The sequence below is a fragment of the Eschrichtius robustus genome, chromosome 9 (genome assembly GCF_028021215.1).
Source record: "Eschrichtius robustus isolate mEscRob2 chromosome 9, mEscRob2.pri, whole genome shotgun sequence".
Lineage (NCBI taxonomy): Eukaryota > Metazoa > Chordata > Mammalia > Artiodactyla > Eschrichtiidae > Eschrichtius > Eschrichtius robustus.
This window is the reverse complement of record NC_090832.1, coordinates 70,889,617-70,909,143: the sequence shown is the minus strand read 5'-3', so window position 1 is coordinate 70,909,143 and position 19,527 is coordinate 70,889,617. Positions and strand designations below refer to the sequence as shown.

The following is a 19,527-nucleotide window of genomic DNA, read 5'->3' as shown; positions in this document are numbered from 1 at the left end:
TTGGATTGGGTTGTTTGTTTTTTTGTTATTGAGCTGCATGAGCTGCTTGTAAATCTTGGAGATTAATCCTTTGTCAGTTGCTTCATTTGCAAATATTTTCTCCCATTCTGAGGGTTGTCTTTTGGTCTTGTTTATGGTTTCCTTTGCTGTGCAAAACAAAACTTTTTTTCTTTATTGCTCCTTTTTTAAAGCAGTGTGTTTTTATAAACATAGCAGACTCCTGAATTTTACAGAGAATAGACTTATAAGAAGTTAACTTCTGGTATCTGAATTATCTTTGCTTTCTCCAAGGCCAGTTGTTCTGTTTGCTCACCTTGGTGCTCCTTTTTCATGCTATGGATTTCCTTTAAACATCTGGAGATCCTTGGTGATTCAATCATGTTAGATAAAGGACTTGGTTGCTTAGTATGAGTGGCTGGAAAGGGTTTTCTCAGAGACTGGTAAATCCATTTTCTTAACAGATCCTTCCTTTGATTAGGTGGTTTCACATATGCTTTGTGTGATGGGACAAGGCATTTTGATGAGCAGCTTTTCGTCAAGGTTAAGTAATGGGCAACAGAGAGGCAGGCTGGGGATCTCCACCACTGCCAAAGTGGGGGGACCTAATTCTAGAAGTGCATTACTTTAGCATTTTAGTCTTGGGTGGAATTGTTTAGTCCTTTCTTTTCCCTCTTCTTTTTTTCCCCTTCCTTCCTTCCTTCCTTCCTTCCTTCCTTCCTTCCTTCCTTCCTTCCTTCCTTCCTTCCTTCCTTCCTTCCTTCCTTCCTCCCTCCCTTCCTTCCTTCCTTCTTTCCTTCGTTCCTTCCTTCCTTCCCTTCCTTCCTCTCTCTCTCTCTCTCTTTTTGAAGTTTGGAATTAACTCAGGCTCTGCTATGCTTTTTTTCCTCTGGCCACAAAACCTCTGGTGTGTTGGGCTGTAATTTTCTCTGCTCTGATTTCTCCATCAAACCAATACCAGCTGAAAAGTGCCAAAAATGTCTAGCCCATTGATGGCACATTTTCTAAAAGTTTTAGAGTGTTACTGTGGATTTTTTTTTTTTTTTAGAAATATATCCTCTTGTCATTTCATTGGAATTTTAAAGGAGGGGATGGAAGGTGAGAGAGGAAGACGATTCCTGTGCTCAACTTGATATTTTGAACAGGACATCTGGAGTTCAGATAGAAGTGCCTACCATTTTGTGTTAAAGTAAATGGATTAAGTTTAAAATGTATGTTTCATTCTCACTCAGCTGTGGATTTTTCCAAAGTCCCACTTTCCCTCCAAAGTGCCTGCTAAAGAAAAATAGTTTTCACGAATATAATAAATAAGTTAAGCATTTCCAACAACTATTTTATAAACTAATATTTGAATACTGGAAGGCAAATTAAAAACAATAAATATTTTCCCAGTGAAGAAACACTCAGACATCTTACCTCCTGTCCTAGTCCCAGAGCCTGTAAAGGCAAACCCACTGGGGCTGGCTGGGGGCGAAGAGGAAAGCTTGTTCCAGAAGGAACTATCTGAGGGATCATAAGAATTTCTACACATGGGAAAGGGGGAAATAAACTACTGGTTGAAAAAATTTTTTTAATTAAAAAATAAAAACAATAAATACAATTCAAAATTTTCATGACAATTCATTCCTATTCTTCCTCTAATAAGCTATATTTGATACCTCTAAGCTTAGATTACAGTGGTACTTTCCAAAGAAAAGACCTATTTTCAACACGAACTAAAATATAAACACAAACTAACTCCCTAAGTGACAGTATGATCAGTGCTGTTTATTAGGATCTTAATAATTTCCTTAATTAAGTCACTACACCTGAAATTTCCTGTATCTTATTTCCCTCTACAAGAGGGAATATTCCCTCTTGTAAAGTTTCTGCTCCTGCAGTAAGCCCAATAATTAGCTTTATGTATCATTTCTACATTGAGAAAATGAATTAACCTTAGTCCTGTGTTGAAGGACCCAATCTCCCTCACAGATTTGCGTATGTATGTGCGTGTGATACTTTATTTCCTTCCAAAAGTATTAAACACAGAATACCCCGAAAGGCACAGCTTCAGTAAAACTGTGAAACCATGAAAACAATATAATAAATGCAAAAAACAGGCTCTGAGAGAAAGGAGAGGTTTGGGAGAGATGGGAATGAGAATTACACAGGAGACTGCACCTACCAAGGGAAGCTTCTACAGCTGATCACACACAGTAAAGCACCAGTTATTTCCCAGCATTGATGAAAGATCTTTGCATAAGAGGATAGCAGCCAGTAAAGGGGGAAAGAGCTGCTCATTCCCTGTCCATACAGAGCGTCACCCTGAGCTCAGCAGTGTGTGTGAGCACGCGCACATACATACACGTGTGTGCACATGCAGAATGCATGTAGAGAATATGCTCTCTCTCAAGAGATTCTAACAGGTTTTATTGAAGACCCTTCTCAACAGTTCAGAGGTCTCCCCTTCCTCTGAGAATCTCCAAGGAAACTGTCAGAGGAAAGCCCATTAGTGGCCTCAGTCAATGACCAGGAAGGAGCAAGTAAGCCAGACTTCCAGTGAGCCAGGCTGTAAATCAGAATGGACCCCAAATTCTGCCTGTCTTATGAATCACTCTTATCCAAGGAATATGCCTTGTAGATGAGAACAATCTAGAGTTAGCAATGGCTCTCTTACTCTTTTCCCCAGATTACCAATGAAAGAAATGAAAAAGTCTTATTTTTTTTTTTTATGTAATGTCTGAAACATTTATATTAACATATTTCCATACATATTTCCATACAAATACAAATATAAGATTTTTAGAAATTTCATGTAATGTCTGAAACATTTATATTAACATATTTCCATACAAATAACCCAATGAAAGTTTAGTATTAGTTGTTTTGTTTGTTTTTTTATACTGCAGGTTCTTATTAGGCATCAATTTTATACACATCGCTGTATACATGTCAATCCCAATCGCCCAATTCAGCACAACACCATACCCACCCCACCACAGTTTTCCCCCCTTGGTGTCCATATGTCCATTCTCTACATCTGTGTCTCAACTTCTGCCCTGCAAACTGGCTCATCTGTACCATTTTTCTAGGTTCCACATACATGCATTAATATACGATATTTGTTTTTCTCTTTCTGACTTACTTCACTCTGTATGACAGTCTCTAGATCCATCCACGTCTCAACAAATGACTCAATTTCGTTCCTTTTTATGGCTGAGTAATATTCCATTGTATATATGTACCACAACTTCTTTATCCATTCGTCTGCTGATGGGCATTTAGGTTGCTTCCATGACCTGGCTATTGTAAATAGTGCTGCAATGAACATTCGGGTGCATGTGTCTTTTTGAATTACAGTTTTCTCTGGGTATATGCCCAGTAGTGGGATTGCTGGGTCATATGGTAATTCTATTTTTAGTTTTTTAAGGAACCTCCATATTGTTCTCCATAGTGGCTGTATCAATTTACATTCCCACCAACAGTGCAAGAGGGTCCCCTTTTCTCCACACCCTCTCCAGCATTTGTTGCTTGTAGATTTTCTGATGATGCCCATTCTAACAGGAGTGAGGTGATACCTCATTGTAGTTTTGATTTGCATTTCTCTAATAATTAGTGATGTTGAGCATCTTTTCATGTGCTTCGTGGCCGTCTGTATGTCTTCTTTGGAGAAATGTCTATTTAGGTCTTCTGCCCATTTTTGGATTGGGGTGTTTGTTTCTTTGATATTGAGCTGAATGAGCTGTTTATATATTTTGGAGATTAATCCTTTGTCCGTTGATTCATTTGCAAATATTTTCTCCCATTCTGAGGGTTGTCTTTTCGTCTTGTTTATGGTTTCCTTTGCTGTGCAAAAGCTTTGAAGTTTCATTAGGTCCCACTTGTTTATTTTTGTTTTTATTTCCATTACTCTAGGAGGTGGATCAAAAAAGATCTTGCTGTGATTTATGTCAAAGAGTGTTCTTCCTATGTTTTCCTCTAAGAGTTTTATAGTGTCCAGTCTTATATTTAGGTCTCTAATCCATTTTGAGTTTATTTTTGTGTATGGTGTTAGGGAGTGTTCTAATTTCATTCTTTTACATGTAGCTGTCCAGTTTTCCCAGCACCACTTATTGAAGAGACTGTCTTTTCTCCACTGTATATCCTTGCCTCCTTTGTCATAGATTAGTTGACCATAGGTGCGTGGGTTTATCTCTGGGCTTTCTATCTTGTTCCATTGATCTATGTTTCTGTTTTTGTGCCAGTACCATATTGTCTTGATTACTGTAGCTTTGTAGTATAGTCTGAAGTCAGGGAGTCTGATTCCTCCAGCTCCATTTTTTTGCCTCAAGACTGCTTTGGCTATTCGGGGTCTTTTGTGTCTCCATACAAATTTTAAGATGATTTGTTCTAGCTCCGTAAAAAATGCCATTGGTAATTTGATAGGGATTGCATTGAATCTGTAGATTGCTTTGGGTAGTATACTCATTTTCACAATGTTGATTCTTCCAATCCAAGAACATGGTATATCTCTCCATCTGTTGGTATCATCTTTAATTTCTTTCATCAGTGTCTTATAGTTTTCTGCATACAGGTCTTTTGTCTCCCTAGGTAGGTTTATTCCTAGGTATTTTATTCTTTTTGTTGCAATGGTAAATGGGAGTGTTTCCATAATTTCTCTTTCAGATTTTTCATCATTAGTGTATAGGAATGCAAGAGATTTCTGTGCATTAATTTTGTATCCTGCAGCTTTACCATATTCATTAATTAGCTCTAGCAGTTTTCTGGTGGCAGTTTTAGGATTCTCTATGTATAGTATCATGTCATCCGCAAACAGTGACAGTTTTACTTCTTCTTTTCCAATTTGTATTCCTTTTATTTCTTTTTCTTCTCTGATTGCCGTGGCTAGGACTTCCAGAACTATGTTGAATAATAGTGGTGAGAGTGGACATCCTTGTCTCGTTCCTGATCTTAGAGGAAATGCTTTCAGTTTTTCACCATTGAGAATGATGTTTGCTGTGGGTTTGTCATATATGGCCTTTATTATGTTGAGGTAGGTTCCCTCTATGCCCACTTTCTGGAGAGTTTTTATCAGAAATGGGTGTTGAATTTTGTCAAAAGCTTTTTCTGCATCTATTGAGATGATCATATGGTTTTTATTCTTCAATTTGTTAATATGGTGTATCACATTGATTGATTTGCGTATATTGAAGAATCCTTGCATCCCTGGGATAAATCCCACTTGATCGTGGTGTATGATCCTTTTAATGTGTTGTTGGATTCTGTTTGCTAGTATTTTGTTGAGGATTTTTGCATCTATATTCATCAGTGATATTGGTCTGTAATTTTCTTTTTTTGTAGTGTCTTTGTCTGGTTTTGGTATCAGGGTGATGGTGGCCTCATAGAATGAGTTTGGGAGTGTTCCTTCCTCTGCAATTTTTTGGAAGAGTTTGAGAAGGATGGGTGTTAGCTCTTCTCTAAATGTTTGATAGAATTCACCTGTGAAGCCATCTGGTCCTGGACTTTTGTTTGTTGGAAGATTTTTAATCACAGTTTCAATTTCATTACTTGTGATTGGTCTGTTCATATTTTCTGTTTCTTCCTGATTCAGTCTTGGAAGGTTATACCTTTCTAAGAATTTGTCCATTTCTTCCAGGTTGTCCATTTTGTTGGCATAAAGTTGCTTGTAGTAGTCTCTTAGGATGCTTTGTATTTCTGCGGTGTCTGTTGTAACTTCTCCTTTTTCATTTCTGATTTTATTGATTTGAGTCCTCTCCCTCTTTTTCTTGATGAGTCTGGCTAATGGCTTATCAATTTTATCTTCTCAAAGAACCAACTTTTAGTTTTATTGATCTTTGCTATTGTTTTCTTTGTTTCTATTTCATTTATTTCTGCTCTGATCTTTATGATTTCTTTCCTTCTGCTAACTTTGGGTTTTGTTTGTTCTTCTTTCTCTAGTTTCTTTAGGTGTAAGGTTAGATTGTTTACTTGAGATTTTTCTTGTTTCTTTAGGTAGGCTTGTATAGCTATAAACTTCCCTCTTAGAACCGCTTTTGCTGCATCCCATAGGTTTTGGGTCGTCGTGTTTTCATTGTCATTTGTCTCTAGGTATTTTTTTATTTCCTCTTTGATTTCTTCAGTGATCTCTTGGTTATTTAGTAACGTATTGTTTAGCCTCCATGTGTTTGTCTTTTTTACGTTTTTTTCCCTGTAATTCATTTCTAATCTCATAGCGTTGTGGTCAGAAAAGATGCTTGATATGATTTCAATTTTCTTAAATTTACAGAGGCTTGATTTGTGACCCAAGATGTGATCTATCCTGGAGAATGTTCCATGCGCACTTGAGAAGAACGTGTAATCTGCTGTTTTTGGATGGAATGTCCTATATATATCAATTAAATCTATCTGGTCTATTGTGTCATTTAAAGCTTCTGTTTCCTTATTTATTTTCATTTTGGATGATCTGTCCATTGGTGTAAGTGAAGTGTTAAAGTCCCCCACTATTATTGTGTTACTGTCGATTTCCTCTTTTATAGCTGTTAGCAGTTGCCTTATGTATTGAGGTGCTCCTATGTTGGGTGCATATATATTTATAATTGTTATATCTTCTTCTTGGATTGATCCCTGGATCATTATGTAGTGTCCTTCCTTGTCTCTTGTAACATTCTTTATTTTAAAGTCTATTTTATCTGATATGAGTATAGCTACTCCAGCTTTCTTTTGATTTCCATTTGCATGGAATATCTTTTTCCATCCCCTCACTTTCAGTCTGTATGTGTCCCTAGGTCTAAAGTGGGTCTCTTGTAGATAGCATATATATGGGTCTTGTTTTTGTATCCATTCAGCCAGTCTATGTCTTTTGGTTGGGGCATTTAATCCATTCACGTTTAAGGTAATTATCGATATGTATGTTCCTATGACCATTTTCTTAATTGTTTTGGGTTTGTTTTTGTAGGTCCTTTTCTTCTCTTGTGTTTCCCACTTAGAGAAGTTCCTTTAGCATTTGTTGTAGAGCTGGTTTGGTGGTGCTGAATTCTCGTAGCTTTTGCTTGTCTGTAAAGCTTTTGATTTCTCCATCAAATCTAAATGAGATCCTTGCCGGGTAGAGTAATCTTGGTTGTAGGTTCTTCCCTTTCATCACTTTAAGTATATCATGCCACTCCCTTCTGGCTTGCAGAGTTTCTGCTGAGAAATCAGCTGTTAACCTTATGGGAGTTCCCTTGTATGTTATTTGTCGTTTTTCCCTTGCTGCTTTCAATAATTTTTCTTTGTCTTTAATTTTTGCCACTTTGATTACTATGTGTCTCGGCGTGTTTCTCCTTGGGTTTATTCTGTATGGGACTCTCTGCGCTTCCTGGACTTGGGTGGCTATTTCCTTTCCCATGTTAGGGAAGTTTTCGACTATAATCTCTTCAAATATTTTCTCTGGTCCTTTCTCTCTCTCTTCTCCTTCTGGGACCCCTATAATGCGAATGTTGTTGCGTTTAATGTTGTCCCAGAGGTCTCTTAGGCTGTCTTCATTTCTTTTCATTCTTTTTTCTTTAGTCTGTTCCGCAGCAGTGAATTCCACCATTCTGTCTTCCAGGTCACTTATCCGTTCTTCTGCCTCAGTTATTCTGCTATTGATTCCTTCTAGTGTAGTTTTCATTTCAGTTATTGTATTGGTCATCTCTGTTTGTTTGTTCTTTAATTCTTCTAGGTCTTTGTTAATCATTTCTTGCATCTTCTCAATCTTTGCCTCCATTCTTATTCCGAGGTCCTGGATCATCTTCACTATCATTATTCTGAATTCTTTTTCTGGAAGGTTGCCTATCTCCACTTCATTTAGTTGTTTTTCTGGGGTTTTTTTCTTGTTCCTTCATCTGGTACAGTACATAGCCCTCTGCCTTTTCATCTTCTCTATCTTTCTGTAACTGTGGGTTTTGGTCCACAGGCTGCAGGATTGTAGTTTTTCTTGCTTCTGCTGTCTGCCCTCTGGTGGTTGAGGCTATCTAAGAGGCTTGATGGGAGGCTCTGGTGGTGGGTAGAGCTGACTGTTGCTGTGTCGAAAAAGTCTTATATACAGAGTTGTTAAGGTAGAAGGGATGAATTCAAGTGAGCTAACAAAACCTCTCTCCTTTTCTTCAGTGTTTAGCCCAGTGTATTGGGGTTTCAGAGTTAAGCCTTCAAATCCAAAGAGAAGAAAAGAGGATTTCTACAAAGCCCAACACAAAGAGCCCCACCGTTCGTGGTGCTTTAACACTTACAGATTACTCAGGAATCGTTGGGTGATGGCTTTCAACTTTGGAAACTTAACCTGGTAAATCCTCCTTCTTCCTCCTTTTTTGGACATGCCACCATTTTCATCATCACATATGAAATAACAGTAATGACAAAAACAACTTCTATTTATAAAGGTTAAATATTTGTTAAGAACTGTGCTAGGTTTGCAAACATTACATCATTTAAACTTTATTAACGACGCTACGAAAAGCATTGTGTCTACTTTTGAAAGGAAGTCACTGAAGGTGAAGGAGATTAAACAACTTGTCCAAGCTCACCAGCTGGTACATGGCAGAGCCAGGATTTTGGTCTCCTGACTCCAGATGCATGCATACCTGTCATCCTTTCATGACTGAGCCCCACACAGAAAGGTCATTTACTCAAATACACTCTAGCTTCAGAATTTCAGAGCTTGAGGAGAACTTAGAGACAGCCAAGCTCTTCATTTTGTAGACAAGGAAATGGGAGGCCAGGTAGGTGAGTGACTGGTCAAGATGATGGCATTTGCCGAAGGGCTCAGGGCTCCTGACTCCTGGGAGAGAGGCTTTTCCGAGATACCATCTTGCTAAATGGGAAAATACTTAACTAAGTGAGATGACCCTATATAAGTTTGCCAGGAACTTTTTTTTTTTTTTTAAAGAAATTCACGTTCTTTTATTTATTTATTTATGACTGTGTTGAGTCTTCGTTTCTGTGCGAGGGCTTTCTCTAGCTGCGGCAAGTGGGGACCACTCTTCATCGCGGTGCGCGGGCCCCTCACCATCGCAGCCTCTCTTGTTGCGGAGCACAGGCTCCAGACGCGCAGGCTCAGTAATTGTGGCTCACGGGCCCAGTTGCTCCACGGCATGTGGGATCTTCCCAGACCAGGGCTCGAACCCGTGTCCCCTGCATTGGCAGGCGGATTCTCAACCACTGCGCCACCAGGGAAGCCCGCCAGGAAGTTTTAAGGCTTTTTTTTTTAACTTTTATGTTTGGATATGCTCAGTCCTCAACATGGAAAAGTGAGTGTTTTTCCTTTCTTTCAGAAGAGAAAATTTTAAATACTTTGACTAGAATTAATCAACGCCTGGCAGGGTTCCAAATTCAATTATGTTCACATACTAAATATAGTTCAATTTAAAATACCATGATTCAGTCTAATGAATGGTTTCTATCCAGAATATTCTAGTGCTTCTATCTGTGGCTTGCTTCAATAATCATCTTATTCATCTCCCTGAAAGTGCTAACTGAAATGTCTCCCTTGAGATTCTTCATCTTCTATTCTTCTCAGGAAGATGAATTAGAAAACAATCCTGGAAACCTGAATCAATCAATATTTTCACCATGATTTCCTTCAAGTGTTTTCCTCTCATTTTTGTATCAACACATTCAAAATTTATTTAATGTCTCTTTTTCCCAGAGTGTTCATGGGTTCTGATATGGCAATCAGCAACTTCCTAGAAATGCTGTTCACAGGGCCCAGCATCCTTGAAGGCTCTAGAGCATCACATTTCAAGGGGCCAATAAGGATGTGTTCACTCAGATCTCATCCTCCAGTTTGCTTATTATATGGCATTATAATATTGCCATCTGTCTTTGGGACAGTGGTGTTGGAAAAAACAAACCTCTCTCCCTTGACTTCTGTTTTCCCTAAAGTAATGCTGTGTTCTATGGCTATGTCTTTGAAATATACCAGTATTCAATTATGTCATCAACACCATAATTTCCTTTATTTCCCATTGCTTGTTATTCTCTCATAAGGAATATTATTCTTTGGTCTTTCATCCCTTGCCCAAAAAAAGTCAGTTTTTATTTACCTAAGACAATATGTGAATATAAGATTTTTTAAAGTAATTTATCATGATCAATTACTCTTTAATATATACAGGACAGACAAAGTAACTGAAGAAATTATCTCCTCCAAAAAAAGATAGATAGTGATTCCATGCTAAGTAATAAACAATTTTGTCTTTTCCATTTCAACCTTTTAAAAAGCCAGAAAAGGGAACCCTCCTACAATGTTGCTGGGAATGTAAATTGGTTCAACCACTATAGAGAACAGTATGGAGCTTCCTTTAAAAACTAAAAATAGAGCTACCATTTGATCCAGTATTCCCACTCCTGGGCATATACCCAGAGAAAACCATGATTCAAAAAGATACGTGCACCCCAATGTTCATTGCAGCACTATTTACAATAGCCAGGACATGGAAGCAACTTAAATGTCCATCAACAGATGAATAGATAAAGAAGATGTGGTACATATATACGATGGAATATTACTCAGCCATAATAAAGAATAAAACAATGCCTTTTGCAGCAACGTGGATGGACCTAAAGATTATCATATTAAGTGAAATAAGTCAAAGACATATGATATCACTTATATGTGGAATCTAAAAAATGACACAGATGAACTTATTTATAAAACAGAAACAGACTCACAGACTTAGAAAACAAACTTACAGTTACCAAAGGGAAAACGTGGCGGTAGGGGGGAGGATAAATTAGGAGGTTGAGATTAACATATGCATACTATTATATATAGAATAGATAATCAACAAGGACCTACTGCATAGCACAGGGAACTATAATCAATATTCTGTAATAACCTATATGGGAAAAGAATCTGAAAAAGAATAGATATATATTTACATATATATTTCTGAAAAAGAATATATTTATATAGTTTTTTTTTTTTCTAGTCTGCAATTCAGATCATGTCACTGTTCTTTTCAATACTTTAGTATCTTGGCTTTGGGGTTAGAAAAAAATTTTTAATGGCTTAAGTTAGGCAAGGCCCTTCAAGGCCTGACCTCTGTACCTTCACCTTCACCATTCTCCCCCATACTCTGTATCCCAGCCACCCTGAACTGACCACCCCATGACTTGCCTCCTCTCTGGACCTTTGTTTATGTGCTGTGACTTCTTTTTGGAGTGTTACCTCTCTCTCCTCTCCCCCACCTCTTCTCCTCTCTTCATCACTAACTTTTCCTTTTCCCAACTCCTTCTGAGCTTTCCATCCTCAGGCATATTTTCCTCTGGGAAACATTCCTTATTTCCCCAAGATTGAGACAGTTACCTCTCTTAGTATTCCCATCACCACTTCTGCTTACGACACTCATAGGACTTATCACACTGGAGAATCATTGCTCGTTGCTTGCCTATCTCCTCTGGACTGTAAGTTCCTTGAAAGAACAATTTTATTCACCACATCCTAGTCCTAAATCAGTAAGCAAAGAATTTACTAAAATGTGTTTACTTTTTCTTTCTTTTTTAAACATCTTTATTGGAGTATAATTGCTTTATACAATGTTGTGTTAGTTTCTGCTGTATAACAAAGTGAATCAGCTATATGTATACATATATCCCCATATACCCTCCCTCTTGCATCTTCCTCCCGCCCTCCCTATCCCACCCCTCTAGGTGATCACAAAGCACTGAGCTGATCTCCTGTGCTATGCAGCTGCTTCCCACTAGCTATCTATTTTACATTTGGTAGTGTATATATGTCAATGCTACTCTCTCACTTAGTCCCAGCTTACCCTTCCCCCTCCCCATATCCTCAAGTCCATTCCCTATGTCTGCGTCTTTATTCCTGTCCTGCTCCTAGGTTCATCAGAAACTTTTTTTTCTTTTTAGATTCCATATATATGTGTTAGCATACGGTATTTGTTTTTCTCTTTCTGACTTACTTCACTCTGTATGACAGACTCTATGTCCATCTACCTCCATACAAATAACTCAATTTCATTTCTTTTTATGGCTGAGTAATATTCCATTGTATATATGTGCCACATCTTCTTTATCCATTCATCTGTTGATGGACACTTAGGTTGCTTCCATGTCCTGGCTATTGTAAATAGAGCTGCAATGAACATTGTGGTACATGACTCTTTTAGAATTATGGTTTTCTCAGGGTATATGCCCAATAATGGGATTGCTGGGTCATATGGTAGTTCTATTTTTAGTTTTTTAAGGAACCTCCATACTGTTCTCCGTAGTGGCTGTATCAACTTACTTACATTCCCACCAACAATGCAAGAGGGTTCCCTTTTCTCCACACCCTCTCCAGCATTTACTGTTTGTAGATATTTTGATGATGGCCATTCTGACCGGTGTGAGGTGATACCTCATTGTAGTTTTGATTTGCATTTCTCCAGTGATTAGTGATGTTGAACATCCTTTCATGTGTTTGTTGGCAATCTGTATATCTTCTTTGGAGAAATGTCTATTTAGGTCTTCTGCCCATTTTTGGATTGGGTTGTTGGTTTTTTTGTTATTGAGCTGCATGAGCTGCTTGTATATTTTGGAGATTAATCCTTTGTCAGTTCCTTCATTTGCAAATATTTCCTCCCATTCTGAGGGTTGTCTTTTCGTCTTGTTTATGGTTTCCTTTGCTGTGCAAAAGCTTTTAAGTATCATTAGGTCCTATTTGTTTATTTTTTATTTTATTTCCCTTTCTCTAGGAGGTGGGTCAAAAAGGATCCTGTTGTGATTTATGTCATAGAGTGTTCTGCCTATGTTTTCCTCTAAGAGTTTTAGAGTATCTGGCCTTACATTTAGGTCTTTAATCCATTTTGAGTTTGTTTTTGGGTATGGTGTTAGGGAGTGTTCTAATTTCCTTCTTTTACATGTAGCTGCCCAGTTTTCCCAGCATCACTTATTGAAGAGGCTGTCTTTTCTCCATTGTATATCCTTGCCTCCTTTGTCATAGATTAGTTGACCATAGGTGCATGGGTTTATCTCTGGGCTTTCTATCTTGTTCCATTGATATATGTTTCTGTTTTTGTACCAGTACCATATTGTCTTGATTACTGTAGCTTTGTAGTATAGTCTAAAGTCAGGGAGCCTGATTCCTCCAGCTCCATTTTTCTTTCTGAAGATTGCTTTGGCTATTCGGGGTCTTTTGTATTTCCATACAAATTGTGAAATTTTTTGTTCTAGTTCTGTGAAAAATGTCGTTGGTAGTTTGATAGGGATTGCATTGAATCTGTAGATTGCTTTGGGTAGTATAGTCATTTTCACAATGTTGATTCTTCCAATCCAAGAACATGGTATATCTCTCCATCTGTTTGTATCATCTTTAATTTCTTTCATCAGTGTCCTATAGTTTTCTGCATAAAGGTCTTTTGTCTCCTTAGGTATTATGGTGGGTGGGGCTGGATCTTGTCTTTCTGGTGGGAGAGCTGCATCCGGTGGTGTAACACAACATTGTTAATCAACTATACTCCAATATAAAATAGAAAATATTTAAAAATTAGGAAAAAAATTTCAAAAACAAAACAGCAAGATTCCTACCATCTAAGAATTTGTGGTAGAGACCATGTGATGTGTGATGTGGTCATTGCTCCAGTAGAGAAGTGTGCAGGGAAGACCTTTGAGTTTGGATGCCCACATCTTACTAGGGATCAAATAAAAGGCTTCATAGAGAAGGTGGCTCTCTTTTGTGATATGTTTAGTTCTAATTTTAAGAATATTTCCCTAACGAATCATCTGTTCACTTATAAATTCCACAAACATTTATAGGGTGCTTGCTACAATCTGGGCCAGGCCTTGGAGATTCGGAGATGATTAAGGCACATTCCAGGACCACAAGGAAGTTTTAGTCAAGTGTAGCAGACAGACAAGTACCAGGTCACTGCAGTTCAGGATGTGCTGGGTGATGTGGAAGGACATAGAGGGTAACTAGTGCAGCCCTGTGGGGAGGGGAGAGTTTTCAGGGAGAGATGACATCTGAGCTTAGTCTGGAAGGAAGTTCTGGCATTAACCAGGCAAAGAGGGATGAAAGGGGCCTTTCAGACAAAGGGAACAACTTTATGTGCAAAGTCTCATAGGCAAGAGAAAGTAGAGCATATTTGGGGGAATGTACAGAGTGCATAGTGGAAAGAGGAAATGATAATTGGATAAGACTGGAAATATTAGCAGAAGACTGAGTTTATTCCAAAGGCCAAAAGTAGCAAATCTGATCATGCCATTCTTACTTAAAATCTTCCCATTGCTTCCTGTTGCCTATGCCCCAGTTGAAGTGTTTGGGAATTTGTGTGTGCCTGTGTATCTGTCTGTCTCTGTGTGTTAATCATGTTTTTTATTTTTTTGTTTTCTGTATTTTATGATACTATGATATCTTGGGACCCTTGTGGACCCCAGAAGAGACTGCCCCTCCTGGAGTTGGCTAATTCCTAGAGATGGCAAGCAAAAAGCACTCCTTTGTTATGAAACCAACCAATCCAGAGCCTATACCGCAACCATCCCCTTTATCAAGCTCTCGAACAACACCAAGCCAACATTCTCCCTGCCCTCTATCACCCAGGTTCAGGTACCAGACAACAAGGGACCACCCCTATAGCCCAGAGCCCACCAACATTATCCAAACAGGCCAATCATAAGCTAACTTAGTGTACTTTCCCTGCCTTGCCCATTTCTTCCTGCAAAGCCCCCAATAACGTTTCTAGCTTGCTTTCTTCTTGCCTACTTTGTCTCCTACCAACCCTGGTGCTTCCTGTGTGGCCCTGCAAGGTTTCTCTCCTGATCTGTTGGCCTCACCATACCTGACTAAAAACAAATCCTGGGTTCATTTTAATACCATGTGGGAGCACAGAAGGGGGCTGACACAATTAGATGTGTGCCATGGTGATTGGTCTGGCATCAGTGTGCAGAACAGATTACAGTGGAGTGAAAGTGGAAACAGGAAAAGCAGCTAAGAGGCTGCTGCAAGAATGCAGGTGAGAGCTGGTGATGCCTGAACAGAGGCAGTAGCAGTGCAGGTAGGGGCAAGCACTGGAGGACAGCTTCCTTGGAAGGAGGTAGGACCCAGGGAACGCTGTGATTGATAGGGTGCCGTGGTGGGGGGCAAGGAAGACTTGCAAGTGTTCCTTTTTGGACACCTGGGTGGATGCGGTGGTATTTGTTGAGTTAAACACTTCAGGAAGAGCAGGTCTGGGAACAAGGAGTGGAAAGATGACCCGCTCAGTTTTAGATTTATTGAGTTGAACGGCTGCGGGATTGACCAAATGGGAAATTGGATCAATGGGTCTGGAGCTCAGGAGAGAAAATTGGTGTTGAACTAGGGCTTTAGTACCATCAGCATAAAGAATAATAAGGCTCAAACTGTGGGAATAAATGAGGTCACCAAGGAGTGTGAGGGAGAGGCAGGGACAGAAATCAAATAGTAGCGAGATTTGAGGGACGGACAGAGGACACGTGGCCTCCAGGAAGAAACACTGGAGGACGTGGGAGGCAAACCAAAAAGGATTTCACAAAAGACGGAGGGGCTAACAGTCTCAGTGGTGTTGGAGAGGGGGCAGGGCCAGGAAGGTCAAAAGACATCCAAAGGTAAGGTGAAGTGTCAGGCGACAAGTTTGAGAAGCTGCGTGTGATTTATGTTCATGGCACATCCTTCACACGCAGACTCCCAAATTCAGCGCGTGAGAGAGCAGGAGAGCAAGCGCTAGTGAGGCGGAACGTCCTCTGAAATGTACCATTTATAAAGCCAAGGTCAAAGCGGAAGTTAGAGGTGATGGTGTTTTAAATCTTCAGTTCTGTTGATTCTCCCTTTAGGTCACACCGACTGCTGCTTCCACTAAGGAGGAAAACTGCTGATTTTGTATACATCCAGCCTTTCCCTAAAATCCGTAGGAACGCAGTGAGGCCAGAGAGGTGATGAAACCGGGTTTACAAAGAAATAACGCATTCACCGGCTCGCTGGTCCTACAGCGCAGCCCCGAGTGTAAACACATCCTGCCTCCTGGCAGTCGGGCCGCCCCCTCCCATTTCCCTAGCGCTCGGAGGCTGCCAGCTAGATGGTCTGTGCTCCAGGAGGAATCCAGGGACTGTCCCTGCCGAAGATTGTTTACAACCAGATTGACTTTTTTTTCTTCTTTCCAAACAAACGGACCTGACTTTTCTGAAGACTTTGTAGAACTGCTAATCTGGCAAAAATCAGGATGGATTGTGAGAAAAGGGCTAATGGATCAGGATGGGGGGATCACCCCACCTGGCACTCAGTTAGGACTCAGGCAAGGTCTGTGGGATGAAGGAATGAGTGAATGAATGAGTGAATGAACGTAAGTAGGACTGCAAAGTGCCGGCACATTGCAGGCATGCAGGCGGTGGTAGCCTCATTGTTGCCTTTTCTTGCTGCCCCCTTTCCCCTCTTCTCTCTTCCTTCCATAATGCAAGTTCTCTCGGCAATTTTAATCGCCTTTTTCGCCACCAAGAACCTTTTAAATTCCAAAACTCAAAACAGATTAGAGACCTAAGTGTAAGGCTGGACAGTATAAAACTCTTAGAGGAAAACATAGGAAGAACACTCTTTGACATAAATCACAGCAAGATCTTTTTTGATCCACCTCCTAGAGTAAAGGAAATAAAAACAAAAATGAACAAATGGGACCTAATGAAATTCAAAAGCTTTTGCACAGCAAAGGAAACCATAAACAAGACGAAAAGAAAACCCTCAGAATGGGAGAAAATATTTGCAAACGAATCAACGGACAAAGGATTAATCTCCAAAATATATAAACAGCTCATGCAACTCAATATTAAAAAAACAAACAACCCAATCCAAAAATGGGCAGAAGACCTAAATAGACATTTCTCCAAAGAGGACATACAGATGGCCAAGAAGCACATGAAATGCTGCTCAACATCACTAATTATTAGAGGAATGCAAATCAAAACTACAATGAGGTACCACCTCACACCAGTTAGAATGGGCGTCATCAGAAAATCTACAAACAACAAATGCTGGAGAGGGTGTGGAGAAAAGGGAACCCTCTTGCACTGTTGGTGGGAATGTAAGTTGATACAGCCACTATGGAGAACAGTATGGAGGTTCCTTAAAAAACTAAAAATAGAATTACCATATGATCCAGAAATCCCACTACTGGGCATATACCCAGAGAAATCCATAATTCAAAAAGACACATGCACTCCAATGTTCATTGCAGCACTATTTACAATAGCCAGGTCATGGAAGCAACCTAAATGCCCATCGACAGGCGAATGGATAAAGAAGATGTGGCACATATATATACAATGGAATATTACTCAGCCATAAAAAGGAAAGAAATCAGGTCATTTGTTGAGACGTGGATGGATCTAGAGACTGTCATACAGAGTGAAGTAAGTCAGAAAGAGAAAAACAAGTATCGCATATTAATGCATATATGTGGAACCTAGAAAAATGGTACAGATGAACCAGTTTGCAGGGCAGAAATTGAGACACAGATGTAGAGAACAAACATATGGACACCAAGGGGGGAAAGTGGCGGGGGGGTGGTGGTGGTGGTGTGATGAATTGGGCAATTGGGATTGACATGTATACACTGATGTGTATAAAATTGATGACTAATAAGAACCTGCTGTATAAAAATATAAAATAAAATTCAAAAATTAAAAATAAATAAATACCAAAAAATAAAAAAATAAAATATCTTTTTAGAATGCTACCTTTTGGGGGCTTCCCTGGTGGCACAGTGGTTGAGAATCTGCCTGCTAATGCAGGAGACACAGGTTCGAGCCCTGGTCTGGGAAGATCCCACATGCCGCGAAGCAACTAGGCCCGTGAGCCACAACTACTGAGCCTGCGTGTCTGGAGCCTGTGCTCCACAACAAGAGAGGCCGCGATAGTGAAGAGGCCCGTGCACCGCGATGAAGAGTGGCCCCCGCTTGCCGCAACTAGAGGAAGCCCTCGCACAGAAACAAAGACCCAACACAGCCATAAATAAATAAATAAATAAATAAATGAATGAATGAATGAATGAATGAATGAGCCTTCCCTAAATTTGTCTTAAAAAAAAAAAAAGAATGCTACCTTTTAGACATGCTAATTTTCTTTATTATCTGTCTGGTTTTTCTTTAATTGTTTTCCTCTCTTTATTATTCTCTTTCATTGGATTACTTCAGGTTTACTTTGCACTTCTTTCTCTAGGTTTTTAAGGTTTAAGATTTTCTAGGCTTTTAAGGGCCATGGATTTTATATTTGTTTTCCTTTATGATATAAGAATTTAAAGCCATATATTTCCCTCTAAGCACTGCTTTAGTTAAATCCCAAGATTTTGATATGTTGTATTTTTATTATCATTTTGCTTACTATGATTTTATTATCATTTAGCTTGCTAAATTGAATTATGAGGGTTCTTACTAAAACTGGCATTTTCACGGAAGTGCACAGATGGGCATAGGAGAAGGTTCAGGATAATGACTAAAGTTTTATCAAGCAAAGAATCTTTGTCAGCACATAGGGCTGACAGACCTTAGATCAGACCCAGTCTCCTGACCCCTCATCCTGTGTTATTTGGGTTTTGAAATGGCTTTTCTTATGATTTATTAAAGTGTCTTAGCATCTTTCTACCCCACTTGCCCAGTCCCATTAGATGAGAACCTAGGTACTAATACAGGAAGTTGAATTTTCTGCTGATTTTCAAAACAGTAATGGTAACAATAATATATGTAGTCAATTCTTACTGTGGGCCTAGATACTATTTTATATATTTTACACATATTATACTTAATGATGCATTTACTTATTCTACTTATTCTATTTATTAATTCATTTAATTTTCACAATAAATTCTATAAGAGAGGTATCTCATATAGTTTCCAAGAATAAATCCTTCCAACCTCATTCTTATTGGTTGCTCTTCTGGAATCATTAACCTCACAGCAGGTTAAAAGATTGATGACTCTCACTTTGTGTTCCATTGCAAATATTACAGGAAGAAAACATAGATCTCAGTTTTTATTTTTAAGTGATCCATTGCATTTAATACTAACTGAACAAACGTTAATTGGCAGAACAAATATGTAGCAGATATTATCCTGGTCACTCAGGATAACGGTGGTGAGCAGAAAGGGAAGTGGGGACTGCCCAGCAGTTTGTAGTAGGGGAGATAGACTAGTTCAAATGATCCCATGACAATGTAACCGTACAACTATCATAACTGGTATAAAAGAAATATACATAGGCCATAAAAATGTGACTCAGATTGGGGTCAGGAGGACTCGAGAACCCTTTCCTGAGAAATTGATGTGTTGGCTGAGATATGAAGCATGAGTAAGAGCTGACTAGGTGAAGGTGAGGGTTCAGGTGGAGGGAGGAGGATTAAGGCAGAGGGAAGAGCACTTACAAAGGCCCTGGGGGGAGAAGGAAATTGGTTCTTGATGGATTTGATGGCCACAATGATCAGCATGGCTTGGGGGGCAAATTCTGATGGAGGAAGGAAATTGATGGAATATGAATAGGAGGCTAGAGAGGTACATAGGGAACCATGTGAGGCAAAGCCTCATATACGTATTTAGGATTTTGGTCTTTTAGCAACAGTGGGG

The 19,527-nt window shown here is 39.2% G+C and overlaps 1 non-coding gene across 1 annotated transcript; it reads left to right on the top strand.

The window, feature by feature from the left end:
- Positions 1-1,383: 1,383 nt before the first annotated feature.
- On the top strand, positions 1,384-1,509 carry LOC137769763 (small nucleolar RNA SNORD22). Its single transcript, XR_011075075.1, has one exon. It is a non-coding gene; the product is annotated as a small nucleolar RNA SNORD22 (small nucleolar RNA).
- The last annotated feature ends 18,018 nt before the right edge of the window (positions 1,510-19,527 follow it).